Source organism: Bombyx mori, chromosome 5 (genome assembly GCF_030269925.1).
Source record: "Bombyx mori chromosome 5, ASM3026992v2".
NCBI classification, from domain to species: domain Eukaryota; kingdom Metazoa; phylum Arthropoda; class Insecta; order Lepidoptera; family Bombycidae; genus Bombyx; species Bombyx mori.
In genome coordinates this window covers 2,216,818-2,242,638 of record NC_085111.1, presented here as the reverse complement: position 1 = coordinate 2,242,638, position 25,821 = coordinate 2,216,818, and the positions used below count along the sequence as shown (strand labels likewise).

Here is a 25,821-nt window from a genome sequence, read left to right as displayed (position 1 = left end):
TTTACATTTAATACACTTGTAGGCAGCGGCTTGGATCTGCTCCTGGCATTGCTAAAGTCCATGGGTGATGGTAACCACTCACCACCACGTAGGCCGCATGGTCGTCTGCCTACAGAGTAATAATTTAATTCATAATCTTAATACAAATATATTTAAAAAAGGAACAATTTCTTCAATATTTTCTCTTCAATGTTGTCAAGTAAAACAGATACAGTAGATCCATTCTGTAACTATCATTCGAAGAGTATAGTTAATTGAGTTTTAAAAGCATTTTCTAAGAAACTATTCACAATGTGGCTTCATCTGACGGACATCATTCGAAATTCATAAAAACATTTTATACCGTGAAGCCGCAATCCTGATAAAATGGGAAAACTTGCTCTGAATGCCGTATTGTTCAACAGAAACCCAGTTTATATGAAAAAGTTTTACTATTCAAAGTCAACAAAAACGAGGGAAATATTGTCGGTGACACGTGTGTTTTGGATTGTATTTTTTATTTTTATAAACTTCGAGAACTTGTGGATTGGCAACATTTAGATATTTTATCGGCTTCTTGAAATTCGGAAATAATAGTTATGCATTTTTTGCAAAATAGTTTCAGTTTTGCAAATAGGCTTTTTTTTATTGCTTAGATAGGTAGACGAGCTCACAGACCACCTGGTGTTAAGTGGTTACTGGAGCCCATAGACATCTACAACGCAAATGCGCCACCCACCTTGAGATATAAGTTCTGAAGCCTCAGTATAGTTACAACGGCTGCCCCATCCTCAAACCGAAACGCATTACTGCTTCACGGCAGAAATAGGCGGGGTGGTGGTACCTACCCGTGCGGACTCACAAGAGGTCCTACCACCAGTAAAACAAACAACATTCGTATTTATTGTATTGTGTCGTTATTCGACATCTTTAACTTCATGCGTCTCTGGTACATAAAAATCTACTTTGTTTCATTACGTCATTCAAATCCACGTCGAAATTAAACTTTGTAATTGAAGTTTCAAGCAAAATCAGATTCAATTAATACGAGATTTGTCATGGTAATTAATTTGATTTGCCTATTGGGAAATTCCTTGAATTTTATCAATATTTAAATTGTGTCAAACAAAAATTGAATTGAGTTGCCTTCATTGATATATTGGCGTTTTAGCTATATCTATACTTATAAATGTAAAAAAATATTTTTGATACGTACACTGAATAACAAAGAAAATAAATCACTTATGACTGTTCAAGCTTTAATCAAGCTGTTCAAGCTATTCAATATTTAATTTAACAACAAAAAACACTCTGGTCGAAGTCAAAATCCTTTAATTGACTTGTTCATGCAGTTGAAAATATGCTAATTTTGGATTAAAGTCAACAAGTGAAGATCGCTTAATAACTTAGCCAAATTCAGACCGTGACTTTAAAATTATTCCGCCAGTTTTTTTTGTAACGTTAGAAATTTGCATATTTACGCGGGAATAAAAATAAACAATATGAAATTTGTATTTCAGCTTTTCGCGTATTATAACGTCACGCGCTGGGTTTCGGGATAAATAAATAAATCTACCGAAGTACAAGTTAGCACTGTATTTATCACTTAAAACACTTCACAAACACATTAAAATTCTCAATTCACTTCTTCCGCTTCGCTTCAGGTGATCCGTTAGTTGTTTCGCTTCGAGTAGTTCCGATTACTGATTGATTGCTTGCTGTCTCTGCAACGCTTTTATAGTCGAGACGAAATCCCTAGAATCGTCGAGAATATTCCACAAAAGTCGAGTATTGTGTGTTTCCGCCATTTGACAATAGATGGCGTTGTACTTCTCGAGCGTTCTAGATGCTACTAGATCCTTCGATATTCGTTCGACTATTCTGCGATATATGGCGTTATTCTTACCGGCGTAACAATAATATTTTTATAATATTTTTCTGTCAAATTGTGACTACTGCTTGCCAACGGCTACTTCTGCTTAGTTGTCAAATTATTATCCTTAACCAAACCAAGTACTTTTTGCTCCTCTGTAGTAAGCATTAGTGAAAAACGATAGATTATTCTGAAAATCTGCTGATTATAAATTTAGTTTTAACAGAAATCAAAGCTAGATGAGTTTACGGTGCCCGATATTTGATGTACGATATGATATGGCTGAATCGTCGTCTTTATAGTTTTTTTTTCTAATACTGTGGTAATTACACGAGCTAATGGCCCATCGGGTCTTAAGTGGTTACATATATCGCAACGGGAAAGCTTACACCCACCTTGAGTATGGATGACGGACTGAAATGCGTGACTTAGCTTCATAGCTACAATAGGCGGTAAGGTGGTATTGTATTGCGTATGGTCTTACATTAGACCCTACGAGTAATTGATCGCAGTGCGCTGGTATAATATTCAGATAATGTTGCTGCTCACTCTCCACAGAATCCTTTAGTCGTCTTTTACTAAAAACTAAACTATTCACCGACTTATGACTCATCTTAATTGCAATAAATAACAATCGTTTTAATTCGATTTTTTTATTAAGGTTAAAAAATCCAAACAATAATAAACTACCAAAAAGTATTGCAAAAAAACTTTTTTTAGCCACTGGCCACTTGGTTTTAAATATATTTCACTTAACCTTTAAGCAACTAGTCGTTATAGGCGACTGATAAAACACTACTAATGGCGCTATCCGAAAGAATCTCCAAAAACGAAGAAAATTGTTTTACCACGTAATAATATTTACAGAAACGTACAAACAGAAGGCAGGATGTTGGTAACATTACAGCGGAAACCTGTTTCCGCCCAAGCATTCGTTTCCTTAACGTGAATAGTCTAGATAAACACGAACTTTTCCCTGTTTATTGTGGAAATATTTATCTCTGACTAGCTGACCCGGCAGACTTCGTAGTGCCTCAATCGATAAATAAAAGATCTAAATTTATGTATAAAATAAATTTAAAACAAACAAAAGGAAAAAAAAATTGTTATTTTTATTTCATTTTCATATTTATCTACATTTTAAACCTTCTCTGGACTTCCATAAGTAATTCAAGACCAAAATTAGCCAAATCGGTCCAGCCGTTCTCGAGTTTTAGCGAGACTAACGAACAGCAATTCATTTTTATATATATCTCTGATTGTATGGTCGATTCTGTTGAATAGCCAAAGCGAACTGGAAGAAGCCATCATCATCACAGTCGGTTATCCTTGGCAGAGCGATCATGGTCTTGTAGATGTTTATTATAGCCTTGACATCTGTTCTCTATAATCCATGATGATGAAGTCAGTATCATAAAATTTGTGGTCTCCCTCAACTAGTTATGCTTCACATTGGAAGTATTTTTAACGTGCTATTCGTTATGTAAGAAGGCCCTCAAAATTACTGTAAACAGTTGGCTATGCCCGGTGGCGACCATTAGCCGTCATGCCCGTCTACTTGCGCTGGTAATACAAATTATAAATTAAATTTTCAACGGGACTGAGTCGGTTAGTTTTTTAATAGGTATGCTATGTTCAACTTAACTGATATTTTTGTTAGGACTTTTTGGCGGGAACGCGAGGAGTGAAGCTGTGTGATTAGTTTTATTTTGTCTATTTATTGTTTCTTCAGGTTTTAATATGTAAAAGCGATGGTTTATTAACTGTTTCATATCTGTGAAAGTGCACAAATGTGGGAAAATGAAACAAAGCCGCTAGACATAACTTCTCGGGAACCTCCAAAAAGTCCACTGAAAAAATCTCAGTAAATGACCACCATTTTACTGAGATTATAATATTTCATTACATATCATCTAATTTCATTTCACTCCATATTATCATTTTTCATAATACAAATTAGATTCAGATTAGATTCAGAATAGAAATTAAAATAAGACATGACCTAAATAAAGGTCTTAGTTACCAGACGATAAAATCAATTAAAAAAATGTTAATTAAAACTTATGTTCTTCTTATACATATGTAGTATATATAAACTCTTAACTATTACTGATAAGCTTGATCGATTTACACTCCTGTCTGCGTGAATTGGATCCCAATTTACTACGTTTCGGATCCAACTTTGGCTTCCTATTCCTAACGAAGGTAAGTAATACTTCTTCGTACTCTTTTGATCAAACTCAACTGTATCAACTCAACTCTATCGATCGTTTTTATTATTAGTATAAGTATAGTTATTTCTTATTAGTATAGCTATAGTTAGCAGCCATCCCGATCATTATGGTTAGCGAGGGTTAACGTTAAAAGGGAAAATCGTCTACCAAGCGGGTGATATTGCTCGATAGACTGAAGTTCCGAATATTATTCTTCGGAGCTTGATATATAAGCTCATCTTGAAAATGTCGTTTGCGAGATTCGGACATCTGTCAAATATCTTATGCTCTAATAATAGCTACCCGTTACAAACCTGAATCCAATATCTGCTTCGCGGTAGAAACAGGCAAAATGGCGGCTAATTACTCACGCTGGAGAAACACGTCATATATATGTTATCGAATGAGTAGAATCAGTAATTAGGGAAGACGGGCTCCCGAATATTTTCGCAAAATCAATTAAACAAACAAACGTTATTTCTTTGTTACACGTTAAATGTATTAATACTAGCGACCCGCCCTCGCTTCGCTTCGGAAACAATAAAACACAAATGAAACTAAAAAAAAAAAAAAAAATTGTAAAAAGTAGCCTATGTTCATCAGGGACAATGTCGGCTTCTAATGGAAAAAGAATTTTTCAAATCGGTCCAGTAGTTTCGGAGCCTATTCGAAACAAACAAACAAACAAATCGTTCCTCTTTATAATATTAGTATAGACAATAAATAATGAATTATTTAGCAAACGTTATAGCTTCTTCGTAATACCCTTTCTGGGATTTCACGGGTTTGTAACGGGCTCATCCTGAACCGTGGCTAATCGTTGCCTCGTGGATAAGGGTAAGGGTACGAATATTCATATTTTCCAGAATTGAAACCTTTAGAAAGGGCTCCTCAGGTCGGGCTGTGTTCACGAGGGATTTCTTATTAAAATAGGATTCGGTCTCTATGTAAGCGGCCTACGAAGGCTGTCTTGTTGAATAATATTTTCATTTACTTCGCGGAATACACCTCATTCTCAATAAACTTTTTTGAGGCACCTAGCAAATGACTAGAATTGATGGGTAGCATAAAATCGGCGTTGTAATTTCTAATATTCTAGTATTTACGTATTATGAAAATGAAAATGAAAAGGCGTTTTTGGCCTATTTTGGTATTTTCGGTAAATATTTTTTTAGGGTTTGAAAAAATTAAATACATCACATTTTACGCCTTAGTTACTTTAGTTTTAGGGACGGCATTTCATTATTTCTCGTAAATGTACTTGTATATAATGCCTTTGTATTATATTTAATCAACTTGATCTGGTTTTTTTTCTACAAGACCATACATTTTTCAGGGAAATACGTCGTGGATTACGTTCGAAACAACCACAATAACAACTCATGTGGTTTGAAATTTATGAAACAAAACGGTGGAGTGAAACATAAGGCGGATAACAGGACAGTGATGAATTAGGGGCTTAGAAAAGAAATTTCGAGAACATGACGTTGTGCGAGTTGTTTTAAAAATGTCAAGATTTTTATTTATTGCTTAGTTGGTGGTAGGTGGTAGTATTATTGCTTAACAAAAATCGAAATTAAAATGTATGCATTTTATTGCAAACCAGTACCTAATATATTGTTATTACGGCGCTTTTTGTCTGCCAATACCTACTCTAACGCTCGGTGGACGAGCTCACAGCCCACCTGGTGTTATGTGGTTACTGGAGCCCATAGACATCTACAACGTAAATGCGCCACCCACCTTGAGATATAAGTTCTAAGGTCTCAGTATAATTACAACGGCTGCCCCACCCTTCAAACCGAAACGTATTACTGCTTCACGGCAGAAATAGGCGGAGTGGTGGTACCTACCCGTGCGGATTCACAAGAGGTCCTGCCACCAGTAAATAATTCTTCAGATTCTACATAAATGATTCTAACGACGACACAAAATTAAATGCGCAGGATGTTGGTACGTACCCACGTGGACTTCCAATATTGTACCTTACATTTGTTTTTTCTGTTTCTGCATTCCTATTTGAAGGGTACGGTATATCTTACATGTCATTCAATAGAATTAAAGATTCTACATAAAAAATAAAATGGGCAGTGGGTTTGTTCATCCATTTAAATCAATAGAAGAAAAATAAGGAAAATAAAGAAGAAAGCTTATTCTAATCAGGGTTTATGTTCCGATTATATTAGCATCGGTGACTACTTAACATCTCGTTTTTACCATCGCACCGCCCGCCATCGGAGTAGAGTTCATCTACACTACCTGGAGCCACTGCGCTCATCCACAGTGCGTTTCTAGAGGTTTTTTTTGTCACGTACCATCCGGCTATGGAATGAGTTCCCCTCCACGGTGTTTCCTGAGCGCTATGACATGTCCTTCTTCAAACGAGGCTTGTGGAGAGTATTAAGCGGTAAGCAGCGGCTTGGCTCTGCCCCTGGCATTGCTGAAGTCCATGGGCGACGGTAACCACTCACCATCAGGTGGGCCGTGTGCTCGTCTGCCTACAAGGGCAATAAAAAAATTATTCGAGGAACTTGACCTCCCCAAATAATGTAATATTGCAACAGCTATTTTTTCACAACAGATATTTTCAACTTGTTCTTTGAACATTATCTTCACACGCAATACTAAATGCATATAGCCTCTGTTTGAGTCGCAGGTACATAGACTTCAGAAACGTGGCTCCTCGTTCATTGTTCTCGAGTCTTGAGTACCCTGAAACAAAGGCCGGCTAACAATAGAAAATAGTTTGCCACGACCTTACGATATTACGTAAATCTGAAAGATTTTTATTTCCATTAAAAAAAATATGTTTCACTTTTACTTAGCACAAAATCATTAGAAATTTAGCGACCGATTTCAGCTTTACGATTACTTCAATAATAATATCGAAGGAGTTTCGTTTTTTTTTTTTTTTATGTAAAATTTTCGTAAGAAATAACCGTTCATTTTTTTGGAGCTTTGTACAAAGCAGAAGTTATTTCAGCGCTATTAAAATTTTGACGTCTTGTCTCGTGGAGGTCGAAAAATTAGCGCTGCGAACACTGCGAATAGAAGTGAATGTTGTTAGGTTGTCAGTAAGCATCTAGTAAACCGTAATTCTGTGCGTTCCAAAATGTTTCCATTTAAACTATAAACAAAGTCTTTCTCGATTTTCTAATATTGAACAATCGACAGGCAGAAAATTGGTAGAAAAGGTCAATAAACTTGACCTATTTGCTGAGAAAGTAATACTGTTTATGATATCCATTATTAACTACGATACAACAGCTGTAAGCAGCGGTTTGGAATGGCCCTGGCAGAGCTGACGCCCATGAGCGACGATGAGCACACATCATAAGGCAGGTTGTATTTTAATCTGCCCACAGAAGCAATAAAATAAAACAGGTAATCCCTTTATATTTCGCAAAAAAAATACATCAAGTGTGCATTATCTTAGCTCCTATATACTTTTATGTTTTATTTCTCTAAGCCAGAGAGAGCCAGAGCCTAACAATGGAGATGTTAGTTTAAGGTTTTAACAAAGCCGTCAAACTAAAATTGTTTATTTAGGAACACGGCTTTCATTGCTTCAGTTCCGATTCAAGAGTGGTCTCAGAGAGAAAACAAATGAACTAATTTATCGGTCTGAATACGTACGATTTAATTTTATTTTAATTACGGAATTTAAATCGTATTTTGCGCTTTAAAATTTTGAATGGTTTCCAGAATTTTTCTTTTGTACTCTAGAAGTCTTTTTCTACGTACCAAATGCACTACGAATCCCTACGAGGGTCTCCCGACATATTAAAAGCAAATTCGAGTTAATCATTCCAATGTATGCAAATATCTTGAATTATACGCCAGTCTTCTTTGCTCCACCTTATCCCACTAGGTGGGGTCGGCACAGCTACTTTTCTCTTCCATTCTCTTCTATCAGTCGTCATCTCAACACTCACTCCTATCTCTCTCTCATATCGTCATTCACACACTCCATCCATGTCTTTTTCGGTCGACCTCTTATACGCCAGTACGGTCGGTCATAACTAAGTAATGTACATAAATTTTTGCGGACGTCCTAATGTTTCGTTACAATTACGAAGCTAAATAACGAAAAAAAAAGTATTAAAATTTATGGCTCTGTATATCATATCACACTAGCGTAGCTATAATGAAATGAGTTTTTTTTACTAACTTCAAATATATGTAAATAAGCATAGTAGCATACCGCTCAATTGATTGCATGTCACGTTACAGCCAACTCTCATTTGAAGGAAGATATGATGCTACAGGTTCTACTTTAAGATATAGTGTATTATATTATATGCCTTTAAGTTACATAGACGGAGTTCATTCCGTAGGTTTTTTTTTAGATAATACGTGCCAAAATTATCGTTCAGAGTAGCGTGGATGAACTCCACTCCGATGGCGGATGGTGCGATGGTAAAAAGGAAATGGGGGATTATCCCAGATTACTCAGAGAGCACATCCCAACAGTTATCTATTTCGAGACACGCTCTTAAGCTGGCTGGTAGCCACAACGCCTTAACATAAGCGAATCAAGTCTTAACAGCCAAATCACTTTGTATGTAAATCCCAAATGTTTAAATAACGGCTATCTTACCCCCAAACAAGACGCAGAAGGGATTTTGCGGTAATTGTTCATGAATTTGGAGTTCATATTAACTGTTAGGTTAAGGTTTATGATTCCAGTAATGGTTTCGTAAACTTAATTGGGGACTAGAGGAAGCCTCTGCTAAAGTACAGTGCACAACATTTATTTGTTTACGCATGCATAGCATTTTGTTTAAGTCTTATTACATTTTTTATTTAAAACGAATGTGTGTTATTTAAGAAGAACATTAAAGACAAAAAATGTTTACCTGTTGACATTTAATAGATACTAGAGGTCCCATAGTAGTCGAAATTCGACTATGATTAATTGGAATTGTAAGTTTGTACACTATTATGATTGTATTTTATACTTCTATAATCACAAATTTCGCCAAGGCTACACTATAAAACATATTAAGAAAGACAAAAAATATTTAATCTATTTTCAATTTGACCACAGACGTCAAGAACAAAAGTTTGACAATAAATAGTTTGCATGCGTGTGTGCGTCAAATACATGGTATGTAGTGTGTGCAATGTTTTCTTTATTGATTTAATGTATTTTTTTATGCATTATTTTAAAAAAATATTAGCATTGTGCACTTCTTCTCTATATTCTCTATAAGTGTGGAAAATTTCATACTCCTCCGTCCGCGCAATTTTCATAAAAAGGGATACAAAGTTTTTGCTTCACGTATTAATATATAGATTATTTTTAACTCACTACTTCCCTTCAAAATCACGTTGATTTGAAAATTTCTATTGAAATAATTTTTGGCCCTATTTTAATAAAAAAACAGTACGAAACAATATATTATGCAATATTTGTTATATTTCATGAAGAAATTTTCTCGAGAACTTGACGGGGCCCATACCCGGCGTGGGCGTTAATGTGTGTGATCTAATAATTTGGCACTAATTTCATGGAAGTTAAGGTTCAAAATTGAAATTCTGTATGAACACAGTCTAATAAATCACATTAATTTTGCTTTATAAGAGGCTTACAAATGAGACGTGAATATTTCAGATAGATGCTTTCTGGCCGCTTCGTGGGGTAGGGAAATTGTTTCTTAATTATTATTTTGTATGCGAATTTTAATAGAATTTTCCAGTTTTCAAGTATTTTTAAACCTGTAATGAAGGTTAAAACATTTGTATTTTGTGACTGTGATAATATAAAGAAGTACTAAGAGTGGATATTAATGAGGTCGATAGGCCGCCGTGCTTCATTATGATTGGACAATAAGTCTGTCTATCTTTCATGGCAAAAGCTCGCAATTTTTATAAGTAATGCGTCACATTATTACATTTATTTTATGTGTTCTCTTCGTGTGGTAATATATTTTATATTAATGCTTAGGCGGGTGGCTCAGCTAACAGCCCACCTGGTATTAAATGGTTGCGGTTGTTCATAGAAATAATCGAAATAAATGCCGCCACCCATCTTGAGACCTTAGTTCTACATCTCAATTTGTCCAACAGGTACCCCACTACTAAACGCGAAACGCATTACTGCTTCACGGTAGAAATAGACAGGGTGGTGGTACCTACCCGCGTGGGACCATAGGTCGCCCATAGGTACTACTAGTAAAAAGATTTACATACAGACAGTTTGAGACAAATCTCTAACTGTCGTTCTACCGAGAAACAACACATCACAGAAAAGCCTATAGTTATTAAAGATACGTACAACATTTGATGAGAACAGTAGTTTCATAAATCGCATCACTAAACAAAAATACAATATAATTTACCACTAAGTTTATTAAGTAAGCACACTAAAACAAAAATTGAAATTAAAATTTAAGCGTTTTATTGCAAAACAGTACCTGATAAATTGTTATTACGGTGCTTTTTGTCTGGCAATACCTGCTCTAACGCTTTTAGGCATTACCGCTTCACGGCAGTAATAGGCAGGGCTGTGGTACCTAACCGTGCAGACTCACAAGAGGCTCTACCACCAGTAAATTAAGGGAATTAATTTAGGGAGTAATTTAAGGGAAACCAATAGACGTGTAATAGAACGTAAGCCTAATGTTATCGTTTCATTAAATTATATTTTCGAGAGCCGGCATTCCACTGAAAGCTTTCTAACCCGGACCACACGAGGATGTGGACTTTGCACATCGGCTGTTCAAAATTTTACTGGTAGTAGGACCTCTTGTGAGTCCACACGGATAGGTACCACCACCCTGCCTATTTCTGCCGTGAAGCAGTAATGCGTTTCGGTTTGAAGGGTGGGGCAGCCGTTGTAACTATACTTGAGACCTTAGAACTTATATCTCAAGGTGGGTGGCGCATTTACGTTGTGGATGTATATGGGCTCCAGTAACCACTTAACACCAACTGGGTTGTGAGCTCGTCCACCACTCTAAGCAAATATATATATTAGCGAATATAAAATTTCGATCACAAATCGTCTTTGATTCCGGAAACGGGTAATCTTTGTATATATGTATATATCTTCTGTGCATGTGTTTGTCACTGAACTCCTCCTAAACAGCTGGACCGATTTTAATTAAACTTTCTGTGTACTTTCAGGTGAATTCGAGAATGGTTTAAATTTACAAAGCAGCCCGGCAGATGGCGCTACAGTCGTTATCTAGGTTATTAATCCTACAAATAATTTATATGGCAAAACAACGTTTGCCGGGCCAGCTAGTTTCTTATAATTACTAAAATGTGGGATATGTATTGAAAATCATGGTTTAGCTGTTCAGAAATTCTTGTACTTCTTCTTCTTGTCCTGAGCTCAGATTATGTAGGATCGGGGAAGCATATCGTCTTATCGTGCTGCATAAGCATTTAAATAAATAATAAATAAATATTTACTAACAATCACGCCACGTTAACTGGTCCCGTGGTAAGTTCGTAAAGAACTTATGTTACAGGTACCAGATAACGGAAATAAATGTAAGATTTTTATTATACACATACATATATTTAATATACATCCATAACCCTGGAAAAGACATTTTATATTTATCATACAAATATCTTCCCTTGGCGGGATTCGAACCTGCAACCCCTTATGTAGTGACTATGTCACTTACCACTACAGCAGACGGCCGTTCAGAGCCGTTTTGGAGCTTTATTGGCTGCCGCCTGCTCGAATTATATCTCCAACAGTATATCCTGTAGTGTGCAGCTTTCCTAAACCTATATTTGTAACTGTACACACTAAATTATGACAGTATTACATGAATTGTCGACGTGAACAGTTCTCTTTTATTTTGTCTACATCACTCCAATACAGGGCGACCCTGCAATTATATTGCTGCCTGAATATTCTATCAAATCTTTAGAACTGTTTTGACTCGACTGAATCCAGAAATTCAATATCAGAAATTAGATAAAAAATCTTGTGAGATTTTCCAAGCATTAATTGATGAAATACAACATAATTTTAAGTTTAATAGTAGTAGTCAAACTAGTTCTAAAGATTTGATAGAAGATTTGTCAGACTCATTTGATATTAAAACTGCAATTTCCCAGTTGCCGGTAATGAATGGCCAGGAGCAGGTGACAAATCAACTTATCGACGGTATTCTTCTTTATAGTTCGCTCATCAACGATGACAGTAAAAGTAAATTAATAGATTTCGTATTAAAAACACGTCTCTCACCTTAAGCAAAACTACCATCCATTGCAACGTGCCATGTAATAGGCGACTTTTTCTTAATAACTTTTCCTGTTTCTTCATTTGCATTGGCATGAGTTTATAAGACCAGACGCCTGCCTGATGACAACCCAACATATCTCTATATAACTATTAAAATGTACATTATAAGTAGTAAGTACCTTTAGTACCATTAGTAGTACCTTTTAAGAAGTAAGAGTAACTTTTCTGTTTCTTCTTTTGATTTTTCTTTTACTTCATCCGTTTTTTTTGTTCTTTGATTTACATTATATTGTTATAGAATTTACGTTGGAAATTAAATTTTCTAATAAGAAAAACAAAAAAGCATCGCCTTTTATTCGTGTTTCTGTATTCTTTTATTACTGTCCAAAAAAGTTAACCGTTCATAAATTGTTTGCACGAAAAAACCCTTTTCTTCCGTTACCTTGCGCACTGGCTGCTAATGTACCGTTGAATGACTCTCGTTTTTCGATAGCGTTTCGATATTTCGTAACTGTTGTCACCAGCTCCAGTAGCCGTGATCGTCTAGTGGTTAGGACCCTACGTTGTGGCCGTAGTAACCCAGGTTCGAATCCTGGTCACGGCAGTGATAATAACACTGTCGCGGCGGAGTTAATCTTTTTGGGAAATAAGCCGAGAAGCAAAAAGTTGCAAAAAATTTGCATAAGCCAATAGCTTTTCACCTCTCGATATAATCGCTCTGTAGATCATTTTTATTTGTTATTTGATTTCTTAAAACGAGCTTATTTGTAGGTAAGCTGTACAGAATTAGAAGTATCAAGGGTTTTTTTTATGTTCTTACCAAAGCTGATAGTAGTAGCAGTGTGGAATATCACTGCCCACCTTAAGATTTGACGTCGCATTCTCAATTGTATTGTTTAACAGCTATTACACCCATTCGATGATTACACCCTTCAAAGGGGGACGTAAATCTGTTTCGGACAAAAAAAGAGAAATAGATAGGATAGCGTACACAATGTTAGCGTTTTCTTAGTTTTGCAGCGAGTTCTAGTTATGACTAAGAGCAGTAAACGATGCTACAATATCCCGGGCATTAGTTTTTTTTTATTGTTTAGATGGGTGGACGAGCTCACAGCCCGCCTGGTGTTAAGTGGTTACTGGAGCCCATAGATATCTACAACGTAAATGCGCCACCCACCTTGAGATATAAGCTCTAAGGTCTCAAGTATAGTTACAACGGCTTCCCCACCCTTCAAACCGAAACGCATTACTGCTTCACGGCAGAAATAGGCGAGGTGGTGGTACCTACCCGTGCGGACTCACGAGAGGTGCTTCCACCACTTATGTATATATGGGCAGCATTATCATTCCCAAAAACTGACCGCATACAGATCTATCTAAAATAATATTTCGTGATCATCAATTACTAGAATAAAAGTATTGCAGTCGTAAAAAAAATACAATATTCAATATCTGACAGTTTTTGCCTGAAATTCTGTGAGCACCGTCGCTTAGATCATAACTGAAAACGGACTCATGAATCAAAATTTCTTAGCACAAGTTTTCAAAAACTCAATACAATACAAGCTTTAATTGCGCAAATGAAGCGAACTTTCGCAACACGATGCGACACGCGCCTTGAATCTAGAACATGAACATAATTCAACTACGGATACAACTTTGGACTGCACAGAATATTTGGTTCTAGAATATTTAGCTTCGCACGGGCTTTTCCATTTTTGCGTCGGCTCTAGAGTAAAATCTTAACACGATATAAATGAACGAATTAAATTAATCAAAGCAAAGAAAATCGTATACCTAAGTCAGTTTTAAAAAACAATGAGAATCAGATAGTGGGAATTTTTGGCCGTTTACAGGAATATGGCCTTGAGATATAAGGTTGAAGTCCCAATTGTATGATTCAAATGAAAAATAATACATAGTTCAAAAAACTAAAAAACACGGTTTTATAGAAAATCCAACAAAAAAATAGAAAAAATAAATTTATTGTAACAAAAGCGCGATGTCAAACTTTCTCGTAAATATTTTATTGACAGAAATTAGAAAAATTCACAACTGAACTTAGGATTCTTAATTGATAGAATCAAGGGCGGTACCATTTAGAAGCGTATAACCACTGTTTCACCATACATACACCACTGTTTAAGTACTTAATATCTTCTACTGGACACCCTAAGCAAACCTTTTAAATCATATTGACACCTAACAAATAAGCAAACTAATAATAATCAAATGTTTTTCAAATTATTTTACGTACAATCAGATAAATAGATATACTATTATATTTCTAACTCATTCATAAATCACGCGCCAAACTTGTGTGCTCATAATATTATTATATTCTTTAAATCCAAATAAAAAAATCAATCGATTTGTAAGTGTTTTTAAATTAATAAGTTGTAATGTGTCCAAATTACGTAAGCTGAGTTTTATTTTCGGTACCGATAAACGAACAGCATTAGCGGCTGATTTTTTTTGGCAAAATTTCCATTTCTTTTTTGTAATTCGCTTTCGTAATCACGAATACTCGTAAAGTAAATAAATTAGAGTATTTTCCTTAATCAAACAAATCGAATTCGAATTTGGACCCACCTTTTCTCTGTTTTGTATTGGATCTGAATTTGGAAAAAAGTAAGTCGTTAATATCTCGCCAATCCCTCGCAGTGGTGAAGCAGTATCACACATAGCTATTGGAGTCACATCATTAAAAGTATCTGTAAATGCTTTCTTAAATAAAAACTTTCTAAATTTAAAATTTTTAGCATTAATAAGAAAAAATTCTCCTTACTGAAACTTCAATCAGAATTTTTACAAATAATCTATCCGTCATAAACGTTCGTATCAAAATTTTTTCAAAGTACACAAATTACACAACAAAAGCCTTTGCTAAATGTATTAAAACTGCAGATACTTCACAGCAATAAACGATTGGGCAGTGGAAACATGATTAAATCAATCGTCAATTGTGTGAGACATCCTTAATTACATTTCGGTGATAAAATACAATAGAACCTCAAGTATAATTCGAATTTGGAAACTAAAAACAGCTGACATCAGTTTTAACAATGAACTAGCAACTACAAAACTCAATAAAAAATTATTCCGATTTTGAAATAAATGAAAAGCTATTCAAATAAAACTAAAATCGTAGAAAGAAATTGCCAATTTAACAAATCGTAAAATGCCAAAAGTCTCGTCAACTACACTTTAGAAACAAATGGAATTAGTTATTACGATAATAAAAGTCATTGACCTCTAGAATCGTCAGCCATGTGGATTATTTTATTTTAGGTTATTACATTATTACATACGTCGAATTCCAAGCCTAAATCTCTTGACTACATCAATAAGTAATGTTATTTGTTTAGTGGAATTTAGTTCAAACATTTACATTGTATTTTTGAGCGAATTCTGATTAATTTTGAAATGTTTCTAGATACTAGTTAATCAATAGTTTTATTAGGTAATTTGACAATGTGGAGATACAGTTAGTTGGTTCATAAATTTTAGGAAATAATAGTTTAAAAAAACTAAAAAATACGCTTTTATAGAAAATTCAACTTAAAAATAGAAAATAAATTTGAATTAAAAATGTGTGGTGCTTTTCAGGATATTATCAAAATAGCCCTTCTACTCATATTATCTGTTCATAAAATATTTATAACTACTGATACCATGCACCCCCCCCCCCTTTTCAACAATAAAATCATTTTTTCTTACACTATTTTTAATTCAAATTTATTAAAATTTATTTTTAATTTTTTTGTTGAATTTAAAATTTTTCAATATTTTTTTTATATTGAATTTTCATCGGTTCTTAATAAGTATACCAAATTTCGAGTTAATCCAACGTTTTGAAGGGGGTCAACATCATGTTCAAAGATTCCGTTACATTCTAACATATATACGTTTGAAGCTAATAAGAGCGTTTAAAAATAAAAATAACAATATTTTCTTTATATTATCTGCCGCTTTCATCGTTCTCTTAAAACTATTCTACTAAAATATAACTATATACGGTAGGCAGCGGCTTAGCTCTGCCCCTGGCATTGCTGATGTCCATGGGCGACGGTAACCACTCACCATCATGGGCCGTATGCCCGCCTGCCTACCAAGACAATAAAAAAAAAAAAAAAAACATAATCGCTCGTTAACTATTCAGTCCTGTCAACGCGACTGCACAAGAAGGACCGCGGTACGCGAGGAATGGGGACGCCTCGTGAAACACTCTACCACCGAACTGATGACCACGACCACTCTGCTAAGAGTGCAAACGACTAAGAAGAAAATATTATCAATTATTTGTGCAATGTTTATGTTTTTATCAATCGAATTAGAGAGAAAAAGAGACGGAAGAGAGAAAGAGCGCATGCTTTATTGTACACAAAATAAATAAAAAATGCGAAATAATAAATACAAAAAATTAAAATTTGCAGTCTTATTACTACGAGCGATCTCTTCCGGACAACTTCCAGATAAACTTCCAACAAATCAGGTGGACAAGAATCATTAGGAAACAAAATTACCTACCCGCGATTTGCCTATCGATTGAAATGTACCTACACACTCACGCATACATATACATACATATAAACACATTATTGGCTGATATTGATCTCTGAGTGGGCCATTAATCTTAACATAGGGAAGACGTGGTGCACCAGCTGTCTCTCAATCTTCGACGCAACTAATTACTACGACGAATTGGCTTTGACGAATTAGTACTTCACTGCTTAAATAGTGCCCACAACCCACCCTGTCCCTCTGTAATTAAGCGGTTTTTTTAAGTTGAAATAAGACGAAATGAAAATGAGGTTGGTAAGAGAATATTAACTATAAATGTGGAAGGATATAGAGGAAGAGGTAGACCTAAGAAGAAATGGATGGATTGCGTGAAATACGATATGGGTGAGAGGGGAGTGAGCGAAGAAATGGTATATGATAGAAGAGTATGGAAGAAGAAAACATGTTGCGCCGACCCCAGGTGACCGGGAGAAGGGCAGGATAATGATGATGAATGATGATTTTATTTAAGTTTGAGTTAATCAATACAGTAACTGTTTCACGGACGGCTGGTAGCTGCATTGTAATTAATATACAGCAGTTCAATCAAAACATTATTCATCCAGAATACGCAACAATACAATTCAAAATAGCATTTCCTTTTGTAACAACTACTGTTCACGTTTGTTAGTTGTTCCGCGCTATTGCCGCCATATTGTAGGCATTCCTATTCAATTACGAAAACAATATGAAACATGAAATGATTTTTTTGAAATATTGGCATTTAAATTTGGTTTTGAATTTTGTTATTAAGTGTCTAATTCAATTAAATTTATGTGTGAAATGTATTTAAATATCAAAACGTAACTACAGTTCACGATCAAAGATTTGTTTTATTTGTGTATGTATTTAAATTTAAGACTTTTGTTGAAACAGAGAGCAACGCAACGCTCTCTGTTTCACGGCGGACAGGAAATATAATCTTTATTTAATCTTTATATTAATACGTGAAGGAAAAATGTTGTATCCCTTTTTACGAAAATTGCGCGGACGGAAGAGCAAGAAATTTTCCACACTAATAGAGCATATAGAGAAGAAGTGCACAATGCTAATTTTTTTTAAATAATACATAAAAAATACAATAAATCAGTAAAGAAAACATTACACACACTACCATGTATTTGACGCACACACGCAATATTCTATTTAGTGTCAAACTTTTGTTCTTGACGTCTGTGGTCAAATTGAGAATAGATTAAATATTGTTTGTCTTTATTAATATTTTTATAGCGTAGCCTTGGCGAATTTTGTGATTATAGAAGCATAAAATACAATCATAATAGTGTACAAACTTACAATTCTAATTAATTATAGTCGAATTTCGACTACTGCGGGACCTCTAGTATATTTAGTTTTAATAGAGAGAACATAATGTAGCAGATCTTGGTGCATAATACGAAAGGTTTAACTACCAAACGAAACACTGTTGTTTTCAATGACAATTCAGAAGTCTACGTGGCTTAAAGGATAAGGCGCTTGGTGTACTAGTATCGAGCGATGCGTTTGGACAGGTGTTCGAATCCCGCAGACAGGTTTTCGATGCGATTCGTGTTTCGGTACGAGTTTTATAGCCAACAGCCGCGTGATTACTTCTTTTTTTATTGATTAGATGGGTGGACGAGCTCACAGCCCACGTGGTGTTAAGTGGTTACCGGAGCCCATGGACATCTACAACGTAAATGCACCACCCACCTTGAGATATAAGTTCTAAGATCTCAGTATAGTGACAACGGCTGCCCCACCCTTCAAACCGAAACGCATTACTGCTTCACGGCAGAAATAGGCAGGGTGGTGGTACCTACCCGCGCGGACTCACAAAAGGTCCCACCACCAGTAATTACAGACGCTTATAAACATAATAATCTGAATTAAACGCAAGGCAGGGCTTCGGGTATCGAATGTGTTGTAATTAACAGTGTCCTTGAAACCACATAGAAATAAGTAGAATTATAGTTAATTGGGTCTGAATTTCTAGATATTGATAACTTAATTCGAGTGGCATTTTATTCATATCAATTACGGTATTTCAATGTCTAGGTTTCGTGGGTGCTAGGATTACTTTAGAGCCATATTAAGGCGTCAGTAGATTTATGGGTAAGACTCTCAGCTTACTCGCGTATTTAATATATCTTGCAATGAAATACACTATAACGTTGAAATTCTCAATTTTTATTTCATTTACGGTGACAAAGGACCTTACCCTTTGCCGTTGAAAATATCTATACTAATATATAAATCTACAGTGGTTTTTACGGATGTTCCGTTATAACTACTGAACCGTGCATCCGATCGACTTAAAACTTGGTATCCAAATACATGTACTTAATGGATAGGCTAATATTTATATGAGTGTTGGACTCCCTGATAATAATGACAATAAAAAATAATGTTGTTTCTTAACTTCTCGATCGTGTAAAAGCTAACTCAAATTTGTATGGAGTTAGAACAGCGCCTTTAGCGGCAAACGTAGGCAGCATTCGTGAACACACAAGCTCAGGTTTATAAAAATAATTAAGTTCGACTACAAATTTATATGTACTATTAACGATATCTCAAAAACTCCTCTTTTTATGAAGTCGGTGATTAAATCTTTATTCAAAAAATAATATTGCCAGTTAAATTTATTTATTTCTGCTGATGTTTTTAATCGTAACAATCTCCTAGAGACAGTGACTTTCACGTTTTCATGCCTAAGAATTCAAGTAGCCGGTTAATGACAGGTAGGCTGTCATTTATGTGTGTTATCTATGACGCTGTCAGCTGATATCTACCCGTCTAATAAAATTAGTAAAAAATTATAATACCATAGACAAAAGATGCGTGATTCTCAAAACCGAGCCTAAAGCACGTTCTTAAAAAGTTATCACTGGAAAACGGAATAAACAGTTCTTATGCTACAAAAAAAAAACTTAATTAGCACGATGTATGTTCGTCACAATTTAGTATAAGTACATATTAGACTAAAAGTAGTTCCAACTTAACCTTTTCTGCCCATCAAGGCCAATTGGGCGTAGTATTAATTAAGCGCACAATTACATTTCGAAGTCTAAGTATGTTAGTAGATTAGGGCCGGCACAGATTGGTTCTGCTAATGCCTAAATAGAAGTAGCGAAACGGGTACGACCTGGGACTCTCATTAATCTCTCCAAAGACGGCTTTAGTGAGCAATCATACTTTCGAAATAGGTTAGTTGGGTGTTAACCCTGCATCCATTCTATATGGTTATAAAAATCGATGCGTGTTTGTTTTCTATATAGAGTCCGAAACGGCTGGAATGATTTCAATAAAATTTTCAGAAAACCTTCAGCCGTTAAACTAAAGGCATATCAAAATATTAATTCTATCTGCGTTCGTTCGGTTGTCAAAATTCGACCATAATGTATATACTAGACGATGAGCTTTGCTCGGTTTTTTTTTTGATAACGCCATCTTGTTATGTCTTTAAGGCGGATAGTTGCCCTCAATTAAGAAAAATAGTATTATTATTCGCCAATAGATGTCGGGAAGAGTTGATTATTGAAAACACGAACAAAACAACATTTTCTGAAAATAAATCGTAGCTAGATCGATTTATCGCCCCCGAAATCCCCTGTACCTATATTAAATTTTATGAAAATCGTTGGAGCCGTTTCCGAGATTCAGATTATATACATATATTATATTAATATACAAGAATTGCTCGTTTAAAGGTATAAGATTGATTTTATTTAAAAAAAATCACTCATTCAAATGGACGGTAAAAAAGAAATTACTGTTCCAAAAACAGTTCAAATTTTTTTACAAAAATATAAACAGTACGAAAACGGTCCCTGAACCGTCTTCGCCTGTTTATACGCAGAAGCCATTCCTAATCAATTCACCAAACAACCAATATACAATTTACAAAAAAAAACAATACGATTAATTAATACTCAATTTAACAAACCACAATCGTCCGCAATCAAGCCTGTAGCGCGTTGTGTAATTAAATCAGAATCGGTTACCGCAGAGCCGAAACGCTTCTCTGTGAAAACGCGAATGTAAAATCAACTGAATTATGTCATGTAGCCGCAAGCGAACGCAGTGCGACGTGGAAATTTCACGAAACAAACTTCCACTAATATTGTTTATGATATTGCATGTCGGAAATTAGGACAGGCTACATAATATGTATATAAGAGTTCTCTTAAATCAAGCATCAGAGAACTCAGGTACCAGGAATATAAATCAGCAAATCTCTCGAGTAATTTTTTTTTACCTGGTGTTAATTGGTTACCGAAGCCCATAGATAAACGTAAATTCCGACGCCTACCTTGAGATACCTACGTTTTACCGCGGCAGTCCTCGAGTGCCAGACGTTTTTTTTTTCTTAATGTCAATTTGGCGATCACTATTTTTTCGAGCAGTTGGTTTTGAAGTACATTATCCTTTATTCATACATCACTAGATATGTGTCAATTTTAGAGATTCAGATCAGTACTGACCTGTTGACAAAATTATCCGGTTCGTACGACCCGTTCAGTCGAACGAACGACTAAGCGAGACGGGCGCGGGGCGAGACGCGGCAACCCGAAATGACCCGAATGACCGTCGTACTCGTATGGTTCTTTTCTTCTGATTCGTAGGTTTTGTGTTAAACGAGTCGATTTAGTGAACGACTCATATTTTTTGAAGTGACCCTATCGTTCGCGCGGAATTTGAGATCCGGGTCGTTTGACTCGTTCGTTCGCGAACGACATATATCTATACATCAATAATATTGGTTTGATCTCGGCATATGTTTGTCTTCGAATTCGGATAATTACTTGTTTCCTTGGAGCTTGTAAACATCACAACCCACTTACAACATCTGGACATAATATATGTATGTATGTAATGGAAACATACAATCTAATTATGCAGTAGATAGTGGTTTGTCTGTGCGCCTGTCATGACTGATGTCTATGAGCAAAGTGACTATATAACCTATGCCTTGCCTGCCTAAAGAGGCAATAGAAATTTTAGCCCCAGTTCTAATTGTGGTATTAAATAAGCATCAAACATGTTAATTTTCAGGTTAATAATAGAATAAACTAATCATTTTGTTTATTACTTCGAGTTTGTTTATTATATACTTTTTTTTTGTTTTGCGTTGGACTTATTAGATTACGCTCATTTATTACTTATTAATCTCATAACCTGTCCTATTACTTTCAAAACGTATTTACAAAATGTACATAAATATATCGCTTAACTTATAAGTATATAAGAGCTCATGCCAATTTTCAAGGTAATCGGACTTCTTGAAGTTGGTAAGAATGACATTCAAAGATTCCGTAAATACACACACACACACACACACACACACACACACACACACACACCGAACTAATAAAAACAAATTTAAAAAAATACGTGTGATTATTTCTTATTTTCAAACACAACAGAATAGAATTTGTGTTACTACTCTGTATACAATATAATTAGTATTGAATTGCCACAAATTTTCTTGTTTGAATGCCATTTCGAACGTGAAACATGTTTTCCCGGTAATCCATTGTACGTGATGTCGACACTGACATTGCTGATCGGAGGCCATTGTTCAATGTTTGATGTATTGATTGGATTTGTTTACGTTTACCAAATTAATCTTTTGACGACCGACCACGTATCAAAATGTTTTCTAAATTAAAATTTTCTTTTTTTTTAATATTTCAGTATCAATTTGAATAACATTATATTAAATCTCGGACGTTAAAGTTTAATAAAATCCCGAATGAATAAGCATTAATCCGGCTATTCGACTCTTTGTTTGCGGACGATGTTTCTGTCTCTCTAGTGATCAATATCGTTCGCAATATCACTATTTTTCTTAGATTTGTTTCTTATGCTGAATCCATGTTTGCTACGTATGTAGCGCTTTTTAAGCTAAATTAATTAATTATATAATAAAATAATTTAAATAAATAACACATTTACCAGATAGTTTTAAAAAAAATGCTTTAAAAAAACCTCTTTAAGTCACCACAAAAATGCACTGCCTGATCATACAAAAGGTCATCTTTCACGCCTTCTAATTTCAATACATTGGTACGCTCATGCCGCGATCGGACTTCAAAGCTCATTTGTCTCGGCTGGAATTGGCAGCTGTTCCCGCGAGAACAAAGGCAGATCTCAATATACTTCAATAATATCCGTCTCGAATATTTCACCCTCAGCTCATTAAGCTAGTGTTCACGATTCTCGATTTTGTTAAAGAAACATACATATTATATAACAACAGCCTAAGAGCTATGAACGGTTTTCCCAATTGAATTTTACTCTGTATTTAGTGTACCTAATATTCGTAGAATAATCGAAGATATTTTAGTGACAGCCCTTATACATAGCCGTAAATTGTGCGCTATAAGCACAGGTAATGTTTTTTTTTTTTTAATACAGAATAAGCTCACTTTCCAATTGAAGTTACCAGACTCTTGTAAATGTCATTACGTGAATAAGTTGACCTTGACACGTCATGATCAAAGTCATAATAATATTTTAATCACGACCGACCTAACCTAGAACGTTAGAATGCTTCTCTCCAGAAATAAGTAGGATTTTCCAAATTCTTCCGCATATTGCGAGTTTTATGATGTTATTCAATCAGTGGTAGTTAGATACGAATTTACTTATGACAATCTGTATTTGCCTCAGATTTTAAAATACAGGTTAGCTTCACTCGACACTAATCTATCAGGGTTCTAGCTTAGTAGGCTACCGATCTTAGAACATATCAAACCGCTACTAACCGGTAACTAAGGAGTGCCAATTATAATCCTTTTTTGCAAAAAAAATTATAGCACTATTTGATTTTCGAGCCTAATATTCCTGAAAAAATACACTTAGAAACTTGTAGAGGGCGTATAATTTTAAAAACTTTTGTTTAAACAATATAAAAATATTTACCAACACTTGAGACATATTACGAATCGTGATTCTTTCAGTTTTGCTCTGACATTCGTTGAAAAAGTTTCGTGATTTTTTGCTTACAACACGATTGTCATTCGAAGAACATACGCAATCATTTCGATAAAGATTTTTTATCTGCTTCATCATTACCGTTATTACCGCTACTCATAGCTCATCCAGTGTCTTTACACTTTGGCTTTTTCTTTGGTCTTAAGCCAAAGGGCTTACCAAAACCTTAAGACCACAACATGAATTCTGCGTTGAAGTTGAAGTTTCAATTGTATTGTAGAACGCCTGTCTGTAGTCGACCCACAGACAGAGAGATATGGTGGTCCTAATCCAGTCTGCTAGCCACAAACACCAACCAGGTCAAACCAAAAAGTTTTAAAGTCAAATTTTAATTAAATATCAATTTAATGAAATTTACATATTTCTGGATTTTTAAACAAGTTTACAGGTATAATTAATTTGAAATTTCATTATTAATTCTTTCTGTATAAAATATAAAGTTCTCTTTATTTCAATGCAGACTGAATACTGTTGACATTACATACGAAAAAAAATATCATTATTCTCGATCGGACAATTTTGTTAATATATTTATACAAGTAGAAAATCTTATCAATATTTTTTTATTGTAAGTACTATGCAAGAAAGAACCAAACTCCAGAGCGCCTCCTTTCTCCTCACTACGCAGAAACCCGCCGCCGTCGAGCGAGGGTCGGGACCGGGATCGTATCCGTGACCTGGCCCTCTAAGAGCTTGGGGCCCACGCGTTTTGTGCGGGGAGGGACCCAGGCGTGGGGTGGCATGCTTTGTATACTCACACGCAGTAGGAAGCCGGGTGATGGTAGACCGCGTCCCCCCGACCGCTCCGGGGGAAGGTGTAACGCGGCGCCATCAAGGCGAACTCTTGGCCCGCTGACCGAGGGTGCCGGTGGTAGTGTCGTCGGCGGCCGCTGGTCCGGCGTCTGTGGGACGGCGGGATGAATGTAATGTGCTCTGCGTCAACCCTGTCCCACCGTCCAACTCAAAAGAAACTCCAGAGCGCAGGTCTTACAAAACTATTAAATGTGAGATTCTTGACGCAACCAGAAAATCTGCCTCCAAAACAACGCTTATTTTCAGATTGTCAGTCCAGTTCGTGTTGCACTAATTTACAGTTGAATAATAATATTTTAGTAGTTTAAACTCGCTTCTATCAGTTTCATAATTTATGTAAATTTGGGCAAACCTGACAAAGGAAATTATTAGTTTGTATATATTATTAATTAATGATAGAAATGAAAGAGAGTGCGTAATCGTCACATGGATGTTAAGTGCCAGAGGTACAACAAATAATCTACACGATTCGGCCCCTCATTATTTTACTATTTGCACAATAAATCTAAATGGTTCTTTTTGACATAACCAGGTCCTCTTCAACAGAGCGACACCAATCAACTGATCGAATTAATTTGTTTTGTAAATTAAAATCAATTTGAATTTACAATTTAATTCTGTACAATTTGTTCCATTGATTATCAGTTTTCAGTTACTAATTTCAAAATGGACGAGAGGTAACGTTCGTCAAACTTGATCGTACATTTAAAGATCACAAGAAGTTTTTTTAAAAGCGTCCTTTTTTAGGCAGCCTTAAAATTAATTAACAAAAGATGGAGCAACAGGATAGATAGGTCATATACAGGATATAGGACATAGACCGGACATACGAACGGATAGGTCATAGATTTCTATTAAAGTTCTTATTAAGTCGAAATGCATTACTGTTTCGCGGCTTAAATACAAATTGACTAATTAGAAAGATTCCGTTGATGTTTCAAATTGGGCGATCCAATACTTAACCATACATTTAATATTGCTACGCGCTGGTGTTCCGGATAACTAAAATTCTACCGAAGTATAAATTAATACTGTATTAACATTTAGAACACTCAAAACACTTTATGAACACTTTAAAAATCTCAATTCACTTGTTCTACTTCGCTTCAGGTGATCCGTTCGCTGTTTCGCTTCGAGTAGATCCGATTACTAACTACTTGCGGGTCATCTCTGCAACGCTTTTATAGTCG

At 35.3% G+C, this 25,821-nt stretch overlaps 1 protein-coding gene and 1 non-coding gene across 2 annotated transcripts in view; both read left to right on the top strand.

Annotated features, from left to right (window-relative positions):
• The window catches only part of NGR-A17 (neuropeptide receptor A17), a 107,394-nt gene that overhangs the window by 61,164 nt on the left and 20,409 nt on the right, over nucleotides 1-25,821 (top strand).
• TRNAH-GUG (transfer RNA histidin (anticodon GUG)) lies at nucleotides 12,810-12,881 on the top strand. Its single transcript has one exon. It is a non-coding gene; the product is annotated as a tRNA-His (tRNA).